Raw genomic sequence first — 22,358 nt, 5'->3', positions numbered from 1 at the left:
CTCGACTAGGATATAATTTATATGTCTCTGGAGGGAAAAAATGGATAGAGGTGTGGCACTTATGTAGAGTGGAATATTACTCAGCCTGAAAATCAGTGAAATATGGCCAGTTGTAACAACCCCAGAGTAGTTACGTATGATCATTCAAAGTCACATAATTCAAAAAGAAAAAGACATACGATATTACTAATACATGGAATGTAAACGTGGCTACAAAGTACCTGAATTACAAAACAGAATGGGGTCTCAAATTTAGAAGACCAACTTATGTTTGCTTAAGGAAAAAGGAGAGTTGGGGAGCTGCATAAAACCAGAGATTGAAATTAGCACAGATACCGTTCGATAAGCCAAATATGTAATAGAAAAAACCTACTCCCTGGTCAACGAAATGGACTCAACACGCCATATTCAACACCTACGAATACACCTGACTAGTAAGAATCTTCAAACTCATGGATTTATATGTGTCCGTAAGAGAATCAAGCGTGAGTACAGCGGCATGAACACAGCAGTGAAAATGCGATAAATCCCATTATGAAAATAAATTACAAAAACAAAACACAATGAGAGTGAAATAGAGAGCAATTCTTAAATAATTCATTCAGGGCTTGTGATGCAACCTGGATTTACCACATCTACACCCAGAGCTGAGTGAGACATAAGGTTGGGCACTTCGGGCTGATAGCATTGTTGAGGTTCGATGAGCAAATGCAGACCCTTTGAAGTCATACAGCATGGTACCCATTCCATGGGTCCCAACTCTCCAGGATTAAGGGATTCTTTCTTCAGCTAAAACATGCATGGGAAACACACAGTATGGTGCACCGTGTGACCAGGAAAGGTTTTCAAATGCATCTCAGTTTTCGTCCCCTTTTACTCGGGTTCACCATTCCAGAACGTTTACTAACACTCTCCCCACTTGGAGAGTCAGTGCCTTTAACCTCCTGTTTGGCACAGTTTGCAATTTCTGCGCAAGATGAACAGGAATAGGGAGAACCAATGAGAGACTAGCAGTAAGTGTCTGCACGGGCAAATTTAATGCTCATTTCCCACCAGGAAGAGGAATTAACCAAAGGATCAGCATGCCGTGCCGGAACCAGATTAGGGCCTGAATCAATCCTGCGGGTTTGCGCCCAGCTCACAAGTTGCGAGTTGAAGAAAGGAGCTCAGGGACACTGTAACTCACAAACATGCAGAGTTATAAATGACAGCTATCGTCCAAAAATATATTGAAGGAAGGCTGCGAAGACGACTTGTAAGTGGGGCAGAATTGCAGGAAAACGATTTCAGGGGGTAGACGGGAATTGCATTTAAAGCATAGGAAAAGAGGCAGAACGTCGACAATGATGCTCTTGGCCAAAAAGGGTGTATGCGTTTTTTCCTGAATTTATTGAGGAAAAAAAGCATATGCGCTTTTTGGCCAACCAAGCAAGCATGTTAAAGAAATCTGCACTAAAATGAAGTCTCACTGCCCCCCGGTCAAAAGGGACATGTGAAACAAGTCTAAAATCCACAAAGACAGGACAGGCCAAGGAGAACAGGGAGCCTTGTTATGCTGATGGTCGGGATGTAAATTGCCAACAGCCACTCTGGAGAAGTGTATGGTGTTTCCTGAAACCCCTGAAAAACAAAGCAACGGAGCCTACGGCACTTCCACTTATGGTCCTATAGCTTAGGGAAATTAAAATCAAAAACACACAGCCACCCCAATGTGTCGGACGGCTCTGTTTACAAGAACCTCTTCTACGGTACAAGTTAAATATCCCAGAATGTGAAAAATGGATAAAGAAGTTGTGGTACGTACGTACAATGGAATATCACTCAGCAATGAAATCTATGTCATCAGGCCCATCGCGGCATAATGAGTGGATTCAGGTACGATGATTCTAAGGGAAATAAGTCACACAGAAAATGAAACATCATAAGATATCACTAATACACGGAATGTAAACTTTGCTACACATGAACTGAAGTATAAAACAGAACAGGGTCTCAAATTTAGAAAACAAACTTATGCTTGCTTAAGGGGAAAGGTGAGTTGGGGTGCTGCATAAAACCAGAGATAGAAATTAGCACAGATACCTTTCCATAAGCCAAATATGTAATAGCCCAGACCTACCCCTTGCTCAACGAAATGGACTAAACACCCCATATTCAACGCCTAGTAATACACCTGACTAGTAAGAATCTTCAAACCCATGGATTTATATGTCTCCGTAAGAGAATGAAGCGTGTGTACAGCGGCATGAACGCAGCAGAGAAAATCCGATAAATCCCATTATCAAAATGAATTACACAAACAAAACCCAAGGACAGTGAAATAGAGAGCAATTCTTAAATAATTCATTCAGGGCTTGTGATGCAACCTGGATTTACCACATGTACACCCAGAGCTGAGTGAGACATAAGGTTGGGCACTTCGGGCTGATAGCATTGGTGAGGTTCGATGAGCAAATGCAGACCCTTTGAAGTCATACAGCATGGTACCCATTCCATGGTTCCCACCTCTCCAGATTTAAGGGATTCTTCCTTCAGCTAAAACATGCATGGGAAACCCACAGTATGGTGCACCGTGTGACCGACAAACGTTTTCAAATGCATCTCAGTTTTCGTCCCCTTTTACTCCGGTTCACCATTCCAGACCCTTTACGAACACTCTCCCCACTTGGAGAGTCAGTGCCTTTAACCTCCTGTTGGGCACAGTTTGCAATTTCTGCGCAAGATGAAAAGGAATAGGGAGAACCAATGAGAGACTAGCTCTAGGTGTCTGCACGGGCAAATTTAACGCTCATTTCCCACCAGGAAGAGGAATTAACCAAAGGCTCAGCATGCCGTGCTGGAACCAGATTAGGGCCTGAAGCAATCCTGTGGGTTTGCGGCCAGCTCACAAGATAGCGAGTTGAAGAAAGGAGCTCAGGGGCACTGTAACTCACAAACCTGCAGAGTTATAAATGACAGCTATCGTCCAAAAATATATTGAAGGAAGGCTGCGAAGACGACTTGTAATCGGGACAGATTTGCAGGAAAACGATTTCAGGGGGTAGACGGGAATTGCATTTAAAGCATAGGAAAAGAGGCAGAACGTCGACAATGATGCTCTTGGCCAAAAAGGGCGTATGCGTTTTTTCCTGAATATATTCAGGAAAAAACGCATACGCCCTTTTTGGCCAACCAAGCAAGCATGTTAAAGAAATCTGCACTACAATGAAGTCTCACTGCCCCCCGGTCAAAAGGGCCATCTGAAAAAAGTGTAAAATCCAGAAAGGCAGCAAGGCCATGGAGAACAGCGAGCCTTGTTATGCTGATGGGCGGGATGTAAATTGCCAACAGCCACTCTGGAGAAGTGTATGGTGTTTCCCGGAACATCTAAAAAACAAAGCAACGGAGCCCAGGGCACTTCCCCTTATGGTCCTATAGCTTAGGAAAATTAAAATCAAAAACACACAGCCACCCAAAAGTCTCTGGCGGCTCTGTTTACAAGAACCTCGTCTACGGTACAAGTTAAATATCCCAGAATGTGAAAAATGGATAAAGAAGTTGTGGTACGTATGTACAGTGGAATATCACACAGCAATGAAATCTATGTCATCAGGCCCGTCGCGGCATAATGAGTGGATTCAGGTACGATGATTCTAAGTGAAATAAGTCACACAGAAAATGAAACATCATAAGATATCACTAATACACGGAATGTAAACTTGGCTACACATGAACTGAATTACAAAACAGAACAGGGTCTCAAATTTAGGAAACCAACTTATGCTTGCTTAAGGGGAAAGGTGAGTTGGGGTGCTGCATAAAACCAGAGATAGAAATTAGCACAGATACCTTTCCATAAGCCAAATATGTAATAGTCAAGACCTACCCCTTGCTCAACGAAATGGACTAAACACCCCATATTCAACGCCTAGGAATACACCTGACTAGTAAGAATCTTCAAACCCATGGATTTATATGACTCCGTAAGAGAATGAAGCGTGTGTACAGCGGCATGAATGCAGCAGAGAAAATCCGATAAATCCCATTATCAAAATGAATTACACAAACAAAACCCAAGGACAGTGAAATAGAGAGCAATTCTTAAATAATTCATTCAGGGCTTGTGATGCAACCTGGATTTACCACATCTACACCCAGAGCTGAGTGAGACATAAGGTTGGACACTTCGGGCTGATAGCATTGGTGAGGTTCGATGAGCAAATGCAGACCCTTTGAAGTCATACAGCATGGTACCCATTCCATGGGTCCCAACTCTCCAGATTTAAGGGATTCTTCCTTCAGCTAAAACATGCATGGGAAACCCACAGTATGGTGCACCGTGTGACCGGGAAACGTTTTCAAATGCATCTCAGTTTTCGTCCCATGTTACTCGGGTTCACAATTCCAGATCCTTTACTAACACTCTCCCCACTTGGAGAGTCAGTGCCTTTAACCTCCTGTTGGGCACAGTTTGCAATTTCTGCGCAAGATGAACAGGAATAGGGAGAACCAATGAGAGACTAGCTGTAGGTGTCTGCACGGGCAAATTTAACGCTCATTTCCCACCAGGAAGAGGAATTAACCAGACGCTCAGCATGCCATGCCGGAACCAGATTAGGGCCTGAAGCAACCCTGCGAGTTTGCGGCCAGCTCACAAGAAAGCGATTTGAAGAAAGGAGCTCCGGGGCACTCTAATTCACAAACCTGCAGAGTTATAAATGACAGCTATCGTCCAAAAATATATTGAAGGAAGCCTGCGAAGAGGACTTGAAAGCGGGGCAGAATTGCAGGAAAACGATTTCAGGGGGTAGACTGGAATTGCATTTAAAGCATAGGAAAAGAGGCAGAACGTCGACAATGATGCACTTGGCCAAAAAGGGCGTATGCGTTTTTTCCTGAATATATTCAGGAAAAAGCGCATACTCCCTTTTTGGCCAACCAAGCAAGCATGTTAAAGAAATCTGCACTACAATGAAGTCTCACTGCCCCCCGGTCAAAAGGGCCATCTGAAAAAAGTGTAAAATCCAGAAATGCAGCACAGGCCATGGAGAACTGGGAGCCTTGTTATGCTAATGGGTGGGATGTAAATTGCCAACAGCCACTCTGGAGACGTGTATGGTGTTTCCTGAAACACCTAAAATACAAAGCAACGGAGCCTACGGCACTTCCACTTATGGTCCTATAGCTTAGGGAAATTAAAATCAAAAACACACAGCCACCCCAAAGTTTCAGACTGCTCTGTTTACAAGAACCTCGTCTACGGTACAAGTTAAATATCCCAGAAAGCGAAAAATGGATAAAGAAGTTGTGGTACGTACGTACAATGGAATATCACTCACCAATGAAATCTATGTCATCTGGCCCGTCGTGGCATAATGAGTGGATTCAGGTACGATGATTCTAAGAGAAATAAGTCACACAGAAAATGAAACATCATAAGTTAACTCTAATACACCGAATGTAATCTTGGCTACACATGAACTGAATTACAAAACAGAACAGGGTTTCAAATTTAGAAAACCAACTTATGTTTGCTTAAGGGGAAAGGTGAGTTGGGGTGCTGCATAAAACCAGAGATAGAAATTAGCACATATACCATTCCATACGTCAAATATGTAATAGTCAAGACCTACCCCTTGCTTAACGAAATGGGCTAAACACCCTATATTCAACGCCTAGGAATACACCTGACTAGTAAGAATCTTCAAACCCATGGATTTATATGTCTCCATAAGAGAATCAAGCATGTGTACAGCTGCATGAAGGCAGCAGAGAAAATCCGATAAATCCTATTATCAAAATGAATTACAAAAACAAAACACAATGACAGTGAAATAGAGAGCAATTCTTAAATAATTCATTCAGGGCTTGTGATGCAACCTGGATTTACCTCATCTAAACCCAGAGCTGAGTGAGACATAAGGTTGGACACTTCGGGCTGATAGCATTGGTGAGGTTCGATGAGCAAATGCAGACCATTTGAAGTCATACTACATGGTACCCATTCCATGGGTCCCAACTCTCCAGGTTTAAGCGATTCTTCCTTCAGCTAAAGCATGCATGGGAAGCCCACAGTATAGTGCACCGTGTGATCGGGAAACATTTTCAAATGCATCTCAGTTTTTGTCCCCTTTTACTCGGGTTCACAATTCCAGACCCTTTACTAACACTCTCCCCACTTGGAGAGTCAGTGCCTTTAACCTCCTATTTGGTACAGTTTGCAATTTCTGCGCAAGATGAACAGGAATAGGGAGTACCAATGAGAGACTAGCTGTAGGTGTCTGCACGGGCAAATTTAACGCTCATTTCCAACCAGGAAGAGGAATTAACCAAACGCTCAGCATGCCGTGCCGGAACCAGATTAGGGCCTGAAGCAATCCTGCGGGTTTGCGGCCAGCTCAAAAGAAAGCGATTTGAAGAAAGGAGCTCAGGGGCACTCTAATTCACAAACCTGCAGAGTTATAAGTGACAGCTATCATCCAAAAATATATTGAAGGAAGGCTGTGAAGAGGACTTGAAAGCGGGGCAAAATTGCAGGAAAACGATTTCAGAGGGTAGACTGGAATTGCATTTAAAGCATAGGAAAAGAGGCAGTACGTCGACAATGATGCACTTGGCCAAAAAGGGCGTATGCGTTTTTTCCTGAATATATTCAGGAAAAAACGCATACGCCCTTTTTGGCCAACCAAGCAAGCATGTTAAAGAAATCTGCACTACAAAGAAGTCTCACTGCCCCCCAGTCAAAAGGGCCATCTGAAAAAAGTGTAAAATCCAGAAAGGCAGCACAGGCCATGGAGAACAGGGAGCCTTGTTATGCTGATGGGCGGGATGTGAACTGCCAACAGCCACTCTGGAGAAGTGTATGGTGTTTCCTGAAACACGTAGGAAACAAAGCAACACAGCCTATGGCACTTCCACTTATGGTCCTATAGCTTAGGGAAGTTAAAATCAAAAACACACAGCCACCCCAAAGTTTGGGTCGGCTCTGTTTACAAGAACCTCGTCTACGGTACAAGTTAAATATCCCAGAAATCGAAAATGGATAAAGAAGTTGTGGTACATACGTACAATGGAAAATCACTCAGCAATGAAATCTATGTCATCTGGCCCTTAGCGGCATAATGAGTGGATTCAGGTACAATGATTCTACGTGAAATAAGTCACACAGAAAAAGGAACATCATAAGATATCACTAATACATGGAATGAAACTTGGCTACACATGAACTGAATTTCAAAACAGAAGAGGGTCTCCAAGTTAGAAAACCAACTGATGGTTGCTTATGGGGAAAGGTGAGTTGGGGTGCTGCATAAAACCAGAGATTTATATTAGCACAGAAACTGTTCCATAAACCAAATATGTAATAGAAAAGACCTACTCCTTGCTCAACGAAATGGAGTCAACACCCCATATTCAACGCCTAGGAATATACCTGACAAGTAAGGATCTTAAAACCCATGGATTTATATGTCTCCGTAAGAGAATCAAGCGTGTGTACAGCGGCCTAAACGCATCAGTGAAAATCCGATAAATCCCATTATCAAAATAAATTTCAAAAACAAAACACAATGACACTGAAATAGAGGGCAATTCTTAAATAATTCATTCAGGGCTTGTGATACAACCTGGATTTAGCACATCTTCAACCAGAGCTGGGTGAGACATAAGGCTGGACACTTCGGGCTGATAGCATTGGTGAGGTTCGGTGAGCAAATGCAGAACATTTGAAGTCATACTGCATGGTACCCATTCCATGGGTCCCAACTCTCCAGGTTTAAGGGATTCTTCCTTCAGCTAAAACATGCATGGGAAACCCAGAGTATGGTCCACCTTGTGATTTGGATTCGTTTTCAAATGCATCTCAGTTTTTTTCCCCTGGTACTAGGGTTCAATATTCCAGACCCGTCAATAACACTCTCCCCATATATATATTCAGGAAAAAACGCATACGCCCTTTTTGGCCAACCAAGCAAGCGTGTAAAGAAAATCTGCACTACAATGAAGCCTCACTGCCCCCCGGTCAAAAGGGCCATCTGAAAAAAGTGTAAAATCCAGAAAGGCAGGACAGGCCATGGAGAACATGTAGCCTTGTTATGCTGATGGGCGGGATGTGAACCGCCAAAAGCCACTCTGGAGAACTGTATGGTGTTTCCGGAAACACGTAGGAAACAAAGCAACACAGCCTATGGCACTTCCACTTATGGTCCTATAGCTTAGGGACATTAAAATGAAAAACACAGAGCCACCCCAAAGTTTGGGACGGCTCTGTTTACAAGAACCTCGTCTACGATACAAGTTAAATATCCCAGAAATCGAAATATGGATAAAGAAGATGTGGTACGTATGTACAATGGAATATCACTCAGCAATGATATCTATGTCATCAGGCCAGTAGTGGCATAATGAATGGATTCAGGTATGATGATTTTACGTGAAATAAGTCACACAGAAAAAGAAACATCATAAGTTATCACTAATACATGGAATGTAAACTTGGCTACACATGAACTGATCTACAAAACAGAACACAGTCTCAAATTTAGAAAACGAACTTACGCTTGCTTATGGGGAAAGGTGAGTTGGCGTGCTGCATAAAACCAGAGATTGAAATTAGCACAGATATCTTTCCATAAGCCAAATATATAATAGACAAGACCTACTCCTTGCTCAACGAAATGAACTCAACACCCCATATTCAACGCCTCGGAATATACCTGACTAGTAAGAATCTTAAAACCCATGGATTTATATGTCTCCGTAAGAGAATCAAGCGTGTGTACAGTGGCCTAAACGCAGCAGTGAAAATCGGATAACTTCCTTTATCAAAAAAAATTTCAAAAACAAAACACAATGACAGTGAAATAGAGAGCAATTCTTAAATAATTCATTCAGGGCTTGTGATGCAACCTGGATTTACCACATCTACACCCAGAGCTGGGTGAGACATAAGGCTGGACCCTTCGCGCTGATACCATTGGTGAGGCTCGGTGAGCAAATGCAGACCGTTTGAAGGCATACTGCATGGTACCCATTCCATGGGTCCCAACTCTCCAGGTTTAAGGGATTCTTCCTTCAGCTAAAACATGCATGAGAAACGCAGAGTATATTCCACCATGTGATTGCGAAACGTTTTCAAATGCATCTCAGTTTTTGTGCCCTGGTACTCGGGTTCACCATTCCAGACGCTTTACTAACACTCTCCCCACTTGGAGAGTCAATGCCTTTAACATCCTGTTCAGCACAGTTTGCAATTTCTGAGCAAGATGAACAGGAATAGGGAGAACCAATGAGAGACTAGCTGTAGGTGCCTGCACGGGCAAGTGTAACGACCATTTCCCACCAGGAAGAGGAATTAACCAAAGGGTCAGCGTGCCCTGCCAGAAACAGATTAGCGCCTGAAGCATTCCTGCGGTTTTCGGCCAGCTCACAAGAAAGCGAGTTGAAGAAAGGAGCTCAGGGGCACTCTAATTCACAAACCTGCAGAGTTATGAATGACAGCTATCGTCCAAAAATATATTGAAGTAAGTCTGCGAAGAGGACTGGAAAGGGGGGCAGCATTTGAGGAAAACTATTTCAGGGGGTAGACTGGAATTGCACTTAAAGCATAGGAAATGAGGCAGAATGTCGACAATGATGCACTTTGCCAAAAAGGGCGTATGCATTTTTTCCTGAATATATTCAGGAAAAAACGCATACACCCTTGATGGCCAACCAAGCAAGCCTGTAAAGGAAATCTGCACCAAGGGCAGAAAGCTGTTGGGGGGATGGTGGTGTGAAGAGTTGAGAGATTGGGATTGACATGTATACATTTATATGTATAAAATAGATAACCAATAAGAACCTGCTGTATAAAAAATAAGATTAAAAATTAAAAAAAATAAAATTAAAAAGTAAAACAGAAAAAATATTCTTCCCTCCACATACATGTATTTATATGAATAAATTATTTCTATGCTTATATTTGTAAATGCAAAAAAGAGGAATGAAATCTACCTTGAACCAAAAACGAAAAATAGAAAAAACAAACAGAATCCACAAGTTACACAGAGGAAAACCGTATCAGGACACTTGCTCCAGTTGTAAACAATTCTGAAGTTGGTCAGTGGTGGGGAATCATCTCCCATACAGCCAGCAGGCCCCACGCAACAAGCGTCCTCATTGCAAAGCTGGGGGACCGTGCTGAGGCATCTGTGAGTAAACGTGGTCCGAGCCCCAGGCCAGCTGCTGCTGAAATGTTCCCACCCTTCCCAGATAAAACACCTGAATATGTTCAAGGACTTGAAAGCCTAGAGGAAGGGCAATGGAGCCACACGAGTGATTGCATGCCAGCCAACTTGGTGCCTGCAGGCCAGCCAGGATGGTCCTGGCCCTGGGTGCTCTTCTGGAAGCTTTCCATTTCCCTGCCTGAGATACCCCTCCTGTCCCGGCCCCCACTGATTTCTTCCTTCCTCACGTCTGCCCAGGGAGAAATTCCAGCGCCAGGTATGGGTGACACATCCTCTTCTTTAGCAGGTGGCATCTTGACAACTGCTGCAGAAAGTCCAGCAGAGCCCCACTCACACTGGGCCACCCACAACGCCGTGACCTGTCACTCCCTGCCACCAGCCCAGCCCCGAGACTGCTGACAGGGCAGAGAAAATGGCGTCAGGCACAGCTGCAGGGGTTCTTGCTGCCTGGAGCGGTGTTTATATTGATCTCAAAACAGGCACACCTGGGGAGGGCTGGCCGGCATGGTCAGGCTGCCCAGGTCAGCCAATCATCACCCCTCAGGGTCTCACAGTTGCAGAAAATGGAACTTGCTGAATCGGCCAGGTCCAAGGAACAGGTGTGGGCTCTTGAGAGTCAGGATAGACAATGGGCTGCAGCTCTGGCTTGTATTCTAATCATTTTATCTGGCCCATGAGTGGGAGACAGCTTCAAGAAAACCCTGGCCTAATAAGAGGACCCCAGGAGTCAGGGAGAGGAGGGGTGGGTGGTGGGTGGAGACAAAGGCCTGGTGCCCCGGGTGCAGTGGAAGTCTCTGGAAGACCAGGTGGTGGCAGGCCGTACAGAGTGATGCCCAGGGTCACAGACCTGTCGGAGTTGCTATTTGTTAGTTCAAGTCCTGCTCTGAGGTGCTCTGTGTCAGATCTGAGTGACAGGTGAGCTGAGAGTGCTCTGCAATGAGGGCAATGTGCACGGTTCCTGTGTGCCCTGCCCTGCCACAGTACCTGCAAGTGTAGCTCTGTATCCTGGGAGGGAGCTGACCACGAGAGCCCCATGGGCTGCAGGGGACCTGCCCAGGGAACCCCATATCCTGGGATGGGCCTGACCATGAGAGCCCCATGGGCTGGTGTGGAGGTGGGGTACCTGCCCAGGTGAGCTCCATATCCTGAGATTGGCCTGACCACGAGAGCCCCATGGGCTGCCAGGGGCCTGGTAAAGATGTCAGGATCGTCAGTGAAGCCACCGAGTATATACCTCCAGTAGTTCCTAATTCCTACACCCTGCTGGTCATTCTACCAACCACCAGGAGACGGTATTCTGTATTAGTCTTCAATGATGCCTTCTTTTGTATGCCATTAGTCCCAGAGTCACAAGAAATTTTGGCTTGTAAGTGGCAGGACTCAACATACAACTAAAACAATACATCCAGGCCGTCTTGCCCCAAGTGTTCAAAAATTCCCACACCATCTTTGGGGAAAGCTTAGCTAAAGACGTAAAAGTTCTACCTCTGGAAAAGGAAACACTCCTTCAATATGCTGACGACATTCTGATCACCAGCCCTACTAAGGAGGCCTCTGAACTACCAAGCCAATAAAGGATAGAAGTTGTCCAAGAAAAAGCTCAAATATCACAGACTACGGTGACCTGCCTGGGCTTCATTCTCACAGAAGGTCGGAGAAGCTCATCCCAGGAAAGGGAAGAAACAATTTACAGCCTTACCCCTTTCTAAAACTAGAAGACAGCTTAGGGGTTCCTGGGGAGGCCAGAGTTTGCTGCTTCTGGATCCCTAACTACAGTCTACTAGCTGGGCCTCTATATGAAACACTGAAAGGAAAAGATGATGATCCTTTTGAATAGAATCCAGAAGTGGCCTTTCAAGAATGGAAAGAGCAGTCAATTCAGACCCTTGCCCTGGAACTCCCTAATTTAGCTAAACCCTTTGACCTTTACATTCCTGGTGAAAGGTGAATTGCCATTGGAGTATTAGTGCAAAACCTGGGACCACTTGAAATGGAACAATGCAAGAATGCCATCCAGGTAGGATAAACTATAGTCACCAAGGGGCTTGGCCCACTGCAACATCTGGCCAACATACTGGCGGTATCTAAAAACCTGGAAATCAGCAGCCCAAAAGGCCACCTCCCTCCTAAGGGAAAAGGACCCCACGTGGTGTTCCTAACCCCCAACCATGCCCTGAAGTTGCAGGGTTTGCTCCGTGGGCACACTGACCTCCAGTGAGGAAGCCCTCCTACTCCAACATCCAGAGAGATATCCGGGGGCAACGGGGCACCATGACGACACATGTGACCATCACTTGACCTGGAGTTTCTCTCATAAAACAACAAGAGTGTGTCACAAAAGAGTAGACTACTGCTTGCAGGACTTACTGCACCCAGAGGGGAGGTAATAATCTTGGCAGGGGAACCGTATATCACGCTGTCACCATAGAAAAGCCTACAGACACCGTGATGATGGTGACCAGTAAGACCGGCTGGACTCCTGTTTACTTCAAAAGGCTGTTGACTCAGTGGCCATCATGGTCCTTCATCACAACTGACCCTGGACTGTCCGGGAGTTGAGCAGGCAGGGTCCTGACACCTGGTGCTGTTTTTACGTTAATTCAGAGGCCTAATTGAAGAAAGTGCAGACTACTAGTCAGAGCATCTAGGCTGGCAGAAACGGTCAGCCTAAAGTGTCTGAACAAATGTGTGGCGGGGTGAAAGTGGACCTCACAGCGTCACTGCACATTTCCTTCCCGGACCCTTAAAGGTCATTAGAATCTATAACACTTCCAATGCTCGTGCTCAGGCAGATGAACAGGGAGGCTGGAGGCCTGGGGACAATCAACGTCACCTAGAGGCTGCTGGGGAGAAGTTCTGACCCTCGCCCACGGGTATAAGGGCTCCTAACTCAGCACTCAGCAGTTACAGAAGAAGGGTCTGCACCCTCAGCACTCCAAGAATGAGGAAGAGGACAAAAGGCAGAAGAGGGGTTTGTCCCAGGCAAAGCCCATTAAAAATCCCTGGGAGATAAAAATAGAATCTGGGCAATAAAATAAAGTCTAACCTTTTTTATCCTTTGTGCTTTGTCTAATTTCATGTGCTCCTAGGGTCCCGCATACAGAGGTTCCACACCCGGCACTTCAGACCAGATTTCCTAGTACAGAATGGCTGGGTCGACACATCAGGTCCTGGGGCCCAGTGCAGACTCCGCGATATAGAGCCTGAGCTGCAGCCAACAGGGCCCTCGAGAGCTCTGCCCCCTCCCTCCCACTGAATCTGACAGGATCTCTACACAGCAGCCCAGCCCACAGCCCACGGGGTAGCACATGCTCTCACCTCTCCATTCTCTGATCAAAATATAAAGTTTCCTTTGCTTCTGAACCAAACTCAGTCTCGATCTTTTGGCTCCAATGACACTGGGCGTGGGGACACTTGTTGGGGTCCACTCTGGAGGATCAGTAACAGAAATTGAGAACGTTGTAACTTCAATGAACAGATGTGTGAGCCAAACTATAATTAACATAGAACAGTGTATAAGGCTCGGGTAAAATAAGATGTTTCTAACACTTCCATTTGATATTTCCATCACTTTATTATAAGCAAGTTCAGTGAAAAGGTTTGTCTTATTTGTCAGGTCAATATTAGAGAAGCGAAGTGATTTCTTTCCAAGGATGTACATCTAATAATCGTGGTTAAATCTTCAATCTTGTTTTAAATGCTTTTCCATTGAAAATGATACCTCTCATTCAGCTCCCCCATTTCTGAGAAGTATAAAATCTTATAATTTATTATTACCAAAGTGGAAAGGTGGGAGGAGGGATAAATTAACAGTTTGGGATTAACACATACACACTGCTATGTATAAAATAGATCGTCAACAAGGAACTACTCTATAGCACAGGGAACTACACTCAATATTTTGCAATAACCTATAAGGGGAAATAATCTGAAAAAGAATAGATATTTTTATTGACATCATCTATCAATGACAGTTAAAATGGAACCTAAGGGAAGCCGGTGGTCAGTGCTTCTGACCCTGAAGACTTCAATCATCTAAAGTTTGGACTCTGCCTACTTCCCAAGGCCCTTAATGAACATATGTGTAGCCGTAGCTTAAAAAATTCCCCAGTTTGGGTAGCGGAGAGACACTGATTTTGAAAAAGCCCTGGTGTTCTCCTCACATGAACGGGACACTTCCTACAGCTAAAACATGCCTGTCACACCCAGAGGATGGTATATCGTCTGATCGGGAAGAGTTTGGAAAAGGCATCTCATCTCCTCATCTCCTGGTGCTCGGGTTCACCACTCCGGCGTCTTTACTAACAGTCTCCCCACTTGGAGATGTCAGCACTGTCAACATCCTGTTGCACACAGTTTGGAATTTGTCCAAGGATGAAGCAGAAGGAGGAGGAACAATGAGAGACAAGTCCTAGGTTTTCGGACAGACATATGTCACTCTAATTTCCAATCAGGAAGACGAATTGACCAAAGGCTAGGGTTGCCCATGGAAACAGAATAGGGCTTGAGGAAATCCCGCTGCTTTGTGGCCAGTTCCCATAAACACAAGTTGAAAAATGGAACTCAGGGACACTAAAATTCACGAAACTGCAGAGTTGAAAATATCTATCACTGAAAAATGTCTTGAGGAAAGTCAGAGAAAAGGACTTGTAAGCAACGGAGAATGGCAGGAAAGGGATTGGATGAGGTAGAAAGGACTCGCCATTAAGCACAAGAAAAGGGGCTGAACATTGCCAACATTGCAGTTGGCCAAAAAGGGTGTATGCATCTTTTTCTGTATATATTCAAGAAAAGGGCATACACTTTTTTAGCCAACCAAACAGGTGGGCACTGGAAATCAATACTACAAAACATATCACTTCGCATCAGTCAGAAGAGCCTTCCTCATAAAGTGTAAACACCAGAAATGCAGGACAGGGCAAGGAGAAAAGGGAGCCCTGTGAGGCTTATAGTGGAAATGTATATTGCCAACGGTCACTCTGGAAAAGTGTATTGTGATTACTAAAGCATCTAAAAAATGAGCTACAGAGCACAGGGCACTTGCACTCATGGACGTATATCTTGGGAAAAAGAAAAATCGAGAGGACACAGGCACCCCAATGTTTACCGCCTCTCTGTTTAATATATCCTCGATTAGGTTATAATTTATATGTCTCTGGAGGGAAAAAATGGACAGAGGTGTGGCACTTATGTAGAGTGGAATATTACTCAGCCTGAAAATCAATGAAACATGGCCAGTTGTAACAACCCCAGAGGAGTTACGTATGATCATTTGAAGTCACATAATTCAAAAAGACAAAGACATACGATATTACTAATACATGGAATGTAAACGTGGCTACAAATGAACTGAATTACAAAAGAGAACGGGGTCTCAAATTTAGAAAACCAACTTATGCTTGCTTAAGGATCAAGGAGAGTTGGGGTGCTGCATAAAACCAGAGATTGAAATTAGCACAGATACCGTTCCATAAGCCAAATATGTAATAGAAAAAACCTACTTCCTGGTCAACGAAATGGACTCAACACCCCATATTCAGTGCCTAGGAATATACAGGATGAGTAAGAGTCTTAATACCTATGGATTTATATGTCTCCATAAGAGAATCAAGCGTGTGTACAGTGACAAAAACGCAGCAGTGAAAATCAGCTAAATCCCATTATCAAAATAAATTTCAAAAACAAAACACAATGACAGTGAAATAGAGAGCAATTCTTAAATAATTCATTCAGGGCTTGTGATGCAACCTGGATTTACCTCATCTACACCCAGAGCTGCGTGAGACATAAGTTTGGAGACATCGGGCTGATAACATTGGTGAGGTTCAATGAGCAAATGCAGACCATTTGAAGTCATACTGTATGGTACCCTTTCCATGGGTCCCAACTCTCCACGTTTAAGCGATTCTTCCTTCAGCTAAAACATGCATAGGAAACCCACAATATGGTGCACCGTGTGACCGGGAAACATTTTCAAATGCATCTCAGTTTTCGTCCCCTTTTACTCGGGTGCACAATTCCAGACCCTTTACTAACACTCTCCCCTCTTGGAGAGTCAGTGCCTTTAACCTCCTGTTTGGCACAGTTTGCAATTTCTGCGCAAGATGAACAGGAATAGGGAGAACCAATGAGAGACTAGTTGTAGGTGTATGCACGGGCAAATTTAACGCTCATTTCCCACCAGGAAGAGGAATTAACCAAACGCTCAGCATGCCGTGCCGGAACTAGATTAGGTCCTGAAGCAATCCTGCCGGATTGCGGCCAGCTCACAAGAAAGCGATTTGAAGAAAGGAGCTCAGGGGCACTGTAATTCACAAACCTGCAGAGTTATAAATGACTGCTATCATCCAAAAATATATTGAAGGAAGGCTGCGAAGACGACTTGAAAGCGGGGCAGAATTGCAGGAAAACGATTTCAGGGGGTAGACTGGAATTGCATTTAAAGCATAGGAAAAGAGGCAGAACGTCGACAATGATGCTCTTGGCCAAAAAGGGCGTATGCGAATTTTCCTGAATATATTCAGGAAAAAACGCATACGCCGTTTTTGGCCAACCAAGCAAGCATGTTAAAGAAATCTGCACTACAATGAAGTCTCACTGCCCCCCGGTCAAAAGGGACATCTGAAAAAAGTGTAAAATGCAGAAATGCAGCACAGGCCATGGAGAACAGGGAGCCTTGTTATGCTGATGGGTGGGATGTAAATTGCCAACAGCCACTCTGGAGAAGTGTATGGTGTTTCCTGAAACACCTAAAAAACAAAGCAACGGAGCCTATGGCACTTCCACTTATGGTCCTATAGCTTAGGGAAATTAAAATCAAAAACACACAGCCACCCCAAAGCTTTAGACAGCTCTGTTTACAAGAACCTCGTCTACGGTACAAGTTAAATATCCCAGAAAGCAAAAAATGGATAAAGAAGTTGTGGTACGTACGTACAATTGAATATCACTCACGAATGAAATCTATGTCATCTGGACCGTCGTGGCATAATGAGTGGATTCAGGTACGATGATTCTAAGAGAAATAAGTCACACAGAAAATGAAACATCATAAGATATCACTAATACACGGAATGTAATCTTGGCTACACATGAACTGAATTACAAAACAGAACAGGGTCTCAAATTTAGAAAACCAACTAATGTTTGCTTAAGGGGAAAGGTGAGTTGGGTTGCTGCATAAAACCAGAGATAGAAATTAGCACAGATACCATTCCATACGTCAAATATGTAATAGTCAAGACCTACCCCTTGCTCAACGAAATGGGCTAAACACCCTATATTCAATGCCTAGGAATACACCTGACTAGAAAGAATTTTCAAACCCATGGATTTATATGTCTCCATAAGAGAATCAAACATGTGTACAGCTGCATGAAGGCAGCAGAGAAAATCCGATAAATCCCATTATCAAAATGAATTACAAAAACAAAACACAATGACAGTGAAATAGAGAGCAATTCTTAAATAATTCATTCAGGGCTTGTGGTGCAACCTGGATTTACCTCATCTAAACCCAGAGCTGAGTGAGACATAAGGTTGGGCACTTCGGGCTGATAGCATTGGTGAGGTTCGATGAGCAAATGCAGACCCTTTGAAGTCATACAGCATGGTACCCATTCCATGGGTCCCAACTCTCCAAGTTTAAAGGATTCTTCCTTCAGCTAAAACATGCATGGGAAACCCACAGTATGGTGCACCGTGTGACTGGCAAACGTTTTCAAATGCATCTCAGTTTTCGTCCCCTTTTACTCGGGTTCACCATTCTAGACCCTTTACAAACACTCTCCCCACTTGGAGAGTCAGTGCCTTTAACCTCCTGTTGGGCACAGTTTGCAATTTCTGCGCAAGATGAAAAGGAATAGGGAGAACGAATGAGAGACTAGCTCTAGGTGTCTGCACGGGCAAATTTAACGCTCATTTCCCACCAGGAAGAGGAATTAACCAAAGGCTCAGCATGCCATGCCGGAACCAGAGTAGGGCCTGAGGCAATCCTGCGGATTTGCGGCCAGCTCGCAAGATAGCGAGTTGAAGAAAGGAGCTCAGGGGCACTGTAACTCACAAACCTGCAGAGTTATAAATGAGAGCTATCGTCCAAAAATATATTGAAGGAAGGCTGCGAAGACGACTTGTAAGCGGGACAGATTTGCAGGAAAACGATTTCAGGGGGTAGACGGGAATTGCATTTAAAGCATAGGAAAAGAGGCAGAACGTCGACAATGATGCTCTTGGCCAAAAAGGGCGTATGCGTTTTTTCCTGAATATATTCAGGAAAAAACGCATACGCCCTTTTTGGCCAACCAAGCAAGCATGTTAAAGAAATCTGCAGTACAATGAAGTCTCACTGCCCCCCGGTCAAAAGGGCCATCTGAAAAAAGTGTAAAATCCAGAAAGGCAGCACACGCCATGGAGAACAGGGAGCCTTGTTATGCTGATGGGCGGGATGTAAATTGCCAACAGCCACTCTGGAGAAGTGTATGGTGTTTCCCGGAACACCGAAAAAACAAAGCTACGGAGCCTACGGCACTTCCACTTATGGTCCTAGAGCTTAGGGAAATTAAAATCAAAAACACACAGCCACCCCAAAGTGTCGGACGGCTCTGTTTACAAGAACCTCGTCTACGGTACAAGTTAAATATCCCAGAATGTGAAAAATGGATAAAGAATTTGTGGTACGTACGTACAATGGAATATCACTCAGCAATGTAATCTATGTCATCAGGCCCGTCGCGGCATAATGAGTGGATTCAGGTACGATGATTCTAAGTGAAATAAGTCACACAGAAAATGAAACAACATAAGATATCACTACTACACGGAATGTAAACTTGGCTACACATGAACAGAATTACAAAACAGAACAGGGTCTCAAATTTAGAAAACCAACTTATGCTTGCTTAAGGGGAAAGGTGAGTTGGGGTGCTGCATAAAACCAGAGATAGAAATTAGCACAGATACCTTTCCATAAGCCAAATATGTAATAGTCAAGACCTACCCCTTGCTCAACAAAATGGACTAAACACCCCATATTCAACGCCTAGGAATACACCTGACTAGTAAGAATCTTCAAACCCATGGATTTATATGTCTCCGTAAGAGAATGAAGCGTGTGTACAGCGGCATGAATGCAGCAGAGAAAATCCGATAAATCCCATTATCAAAATGAATTACACAAACAAAACCCAAGGACAGTGAAATAGAGAGCAATTCTTAAATAATTCATTCAGGGCTTGTGATGCAACCTGGATTTACCACATCTACACCCAGAGATGAGTGAGACATAAGGTTGGGCACTTCGGGCTGATAGCATTGGTGAGGTTCGATGAGCAAATGCAGACCCTTTGAAGTCATACAGCATGGTACCCATTCCATGGGTCCCAACTCTCCAAGTTTAAGGGATTCTTCCTTCAGCTAAAACATGCATGGGAAACCCACAGTATGGTGCACCGTGTGACTGGCAAACGTTTTCAAATGCATCTCAGTTTTCGTCCCCTTTTACTCGGGTTCACCATTCCAGACCCTTTACGAACACTCTCCCCACTTGGAGAGTCAGTGCCTTTAACCTCCTGTTGGGCACAGTTTGCAATTTCTGCGCAAGATGAAAAGGAAGAGGGAGAACGAATGAGAGACTAGCTGTAGGTGTCTGCACGGGCAAATTTAACGCTCATTTCCCACCAGGAAGAGGAATTAACCAAAGGCTCAGCATGCCATGCCGGAACCAGATTAGGGCCTGAGGCAATCCTGTGGGTTTGCGGCCAGCTCACAAGATAGCGAGTTGAAGAAAGGAGCTCAGGGGCACTGTAACTCACAAACCTGCAGAGTTATAAATGACAGCTATCGTCCAAAAATATATTGAAGGAAGGCTGCGAAGACGACTTGTAAGCGGGACAGATTTGCAGGAAAACGATTTCAGGGGGTAGACGGGAATTGCATTTAAAGCATAGGAAAAGAGCCAGAACGTCGACAATGATGCTTTTGGCCAAAAAGGGCGTATGCGTTTTTTCCTGAATATATTCAGGAAAAAACGCATACGCACTTTTTGGCCAACCAAGCAAGCATGTTAAAGAAATCTGCACTACAATGAAGTCTCACTGCCCCCCGGTCAAAAGGGCCATCTGAATAAAGTGTAAAATCCAGAAAGGCAGCACAGGCCATGGAGAACAGGGAGCCTTGTTATGCTGATGGGCGGGATGTAAATTGACAACAGCCACTCTGGAGAAGTGTATGGTGTTTCCCGGAACACCGAAAAAACAAAGCTACGGAGCCTACGGCACTTCCACTTATGGTCCTATAGCTTAGGGAAATTAAAATCAAAAACACACAGCCACCCCAAAGTGTCGGACGGCTCTGTTTACAAGAACCTCGTCTACGGTACAAGTTAAATATCCCAGAATGTGAAAAATGGATAAAGAAGTTGTGGTACGTATGTACAGTGGAATATCACTCAGCAATGAAATCTATGTCATCAGGCCCGTCGCGGCATAATGAGTGGATTCAGGTACGATGATTCTAAGTGAAATAAGTCACACAGAAAATGAAACATCATAAGATATCACTACTACACGGAATGTAAACTTGGCTACACATGAACAGAATTACAAAACAGAACAGGGTCTCAAATTTAGAAAACCAACTTATGCTTGCTTAAGGGGAAAGGTGAGTTGCGGTGCTGCATAAAACCAGAGATAGAAATTAGCACACATACCTTTCCTTAAGCCAAATATGTAATAGTCAACACCTACCCCTTGCTCAACAAAATGGACTAAACACCCCATATTCAACGCCTAGGAATACACCTGACTAGTAAGAATCTTCAAACCCATGGATTTATATGTCTCCGTAAGAGAATGAAGCGTGTGTACAGCGGCATGAATGCAGCAGAGAAAATCCGATAAATCCCATTATCAAAATGAATTACACAAACAAAACCCAAGGACAGTGAAATAGAGAGCAATTCTTAAATAATTCATTCAGGGCTTGTGATGCAACCTGGATTTACCACATCTACACCCAGAGCTGAGTGAGACATAAGGTTGGGCACTTCGGGCTGATAGCATTGGTGAGGTTCGATGAGCAAATGCAGACCCTTTGAAGTCATACAGCATGGTACCCATTCCATGGGTCCCAACTCTCCAAGTTTAAGGGATTCTTCCTTCAGCTAAAACATGCATGGGAAACCCACAGTATGGTGCACCGTGTGACCGGGAAACGTTTTCAAATGTATCTCAGTTTTCATCCCCTTTAACTCGGGTTCACAATTCCAGACCTTTTACTAACACTCTCCCCACTTGGAGAGTCAGTGCCTTTAACCTGCTGTTTGGCACAGTTTGCAATTTCTGCGCAAGATGAACAGGAATATGGAGAACCAATGAGAGACTAGCTGTAGGTGTCTGCGTAGGCAAATTTAACGCTCATTTCCCACCAGGAAGAGGAATTAACCAAACGCTCAGCATGCCGTGCCGGAACCAGATTAGGGCCTGAAGCAACCCTGCGAGTTTGCGGACAGCTCACAAGAAAGCGATTTGAAGAAAGGAGCTCCGGGGCACTCTAATTCACAAACCTGCAGAGTTATAAATGACAGCTATCGTCCAAAAATATATTGAAGGTAGCCTGCGAAGAGGACTTCAAAGCGGGGCAGAATTGCAGGAAAACGATTTCAGAGGGTAGACTGGAATTGCATTTAAAGCTTAGGAAAAGAGGCAGAACTTCGACAATGATGCTCTTGGCCAAAAAGGGCGTATGCGTTTTTTCCTGAATATATTCAGGAAAAAACGCATACGCACTTTTTGGCCAACCAAGCAAGCATGTTAAAGAAATCTGCACTACAATGAAGTCTCACTGCCCCCCGGTCAAAAGGGCCATCTGAAAAAAGTGTAAAATCCAGAAATGTAGCACAGGCCATGGAGAACAGGGAGCCTTGTCATGCTGATGGGTGGGATGTAAATTGCCAACAGCCACTCTGGAGAAGTGTATGGTGTTTCCTGAAACACCTAAAAAACAAAGCAACGGAGCCTACGGCACTTCCACTTATGGTCCTATAGCTTAGGGAAATTAAAATCAAAATCACACAGCCACCTCAAAGTTTCAGACGGCTCTGTTTACAAAACCCCGTCTACGGTACAAGTTAAATATCCCAGAAAGCGAAAAATCGAT

Source organism: Delphinapterus leucas, chromosome 7 (assembly GCF_059928025.1).
Source record: "Delphinapterus leucas isolate spDelLeu-1000000601 "Yukka" chromosome 7, BTC_Dleu_Yukka2, whole genome shotgun sequence".
NCBI lineage: Eukaryota > Metazoa > Chordata > Mammalia > Artiodactyla > Monodontidae > Delphinapterus > Delphinapterus leucas.
Note: the sequence above shows the minus strand (reverse complement) of the source record.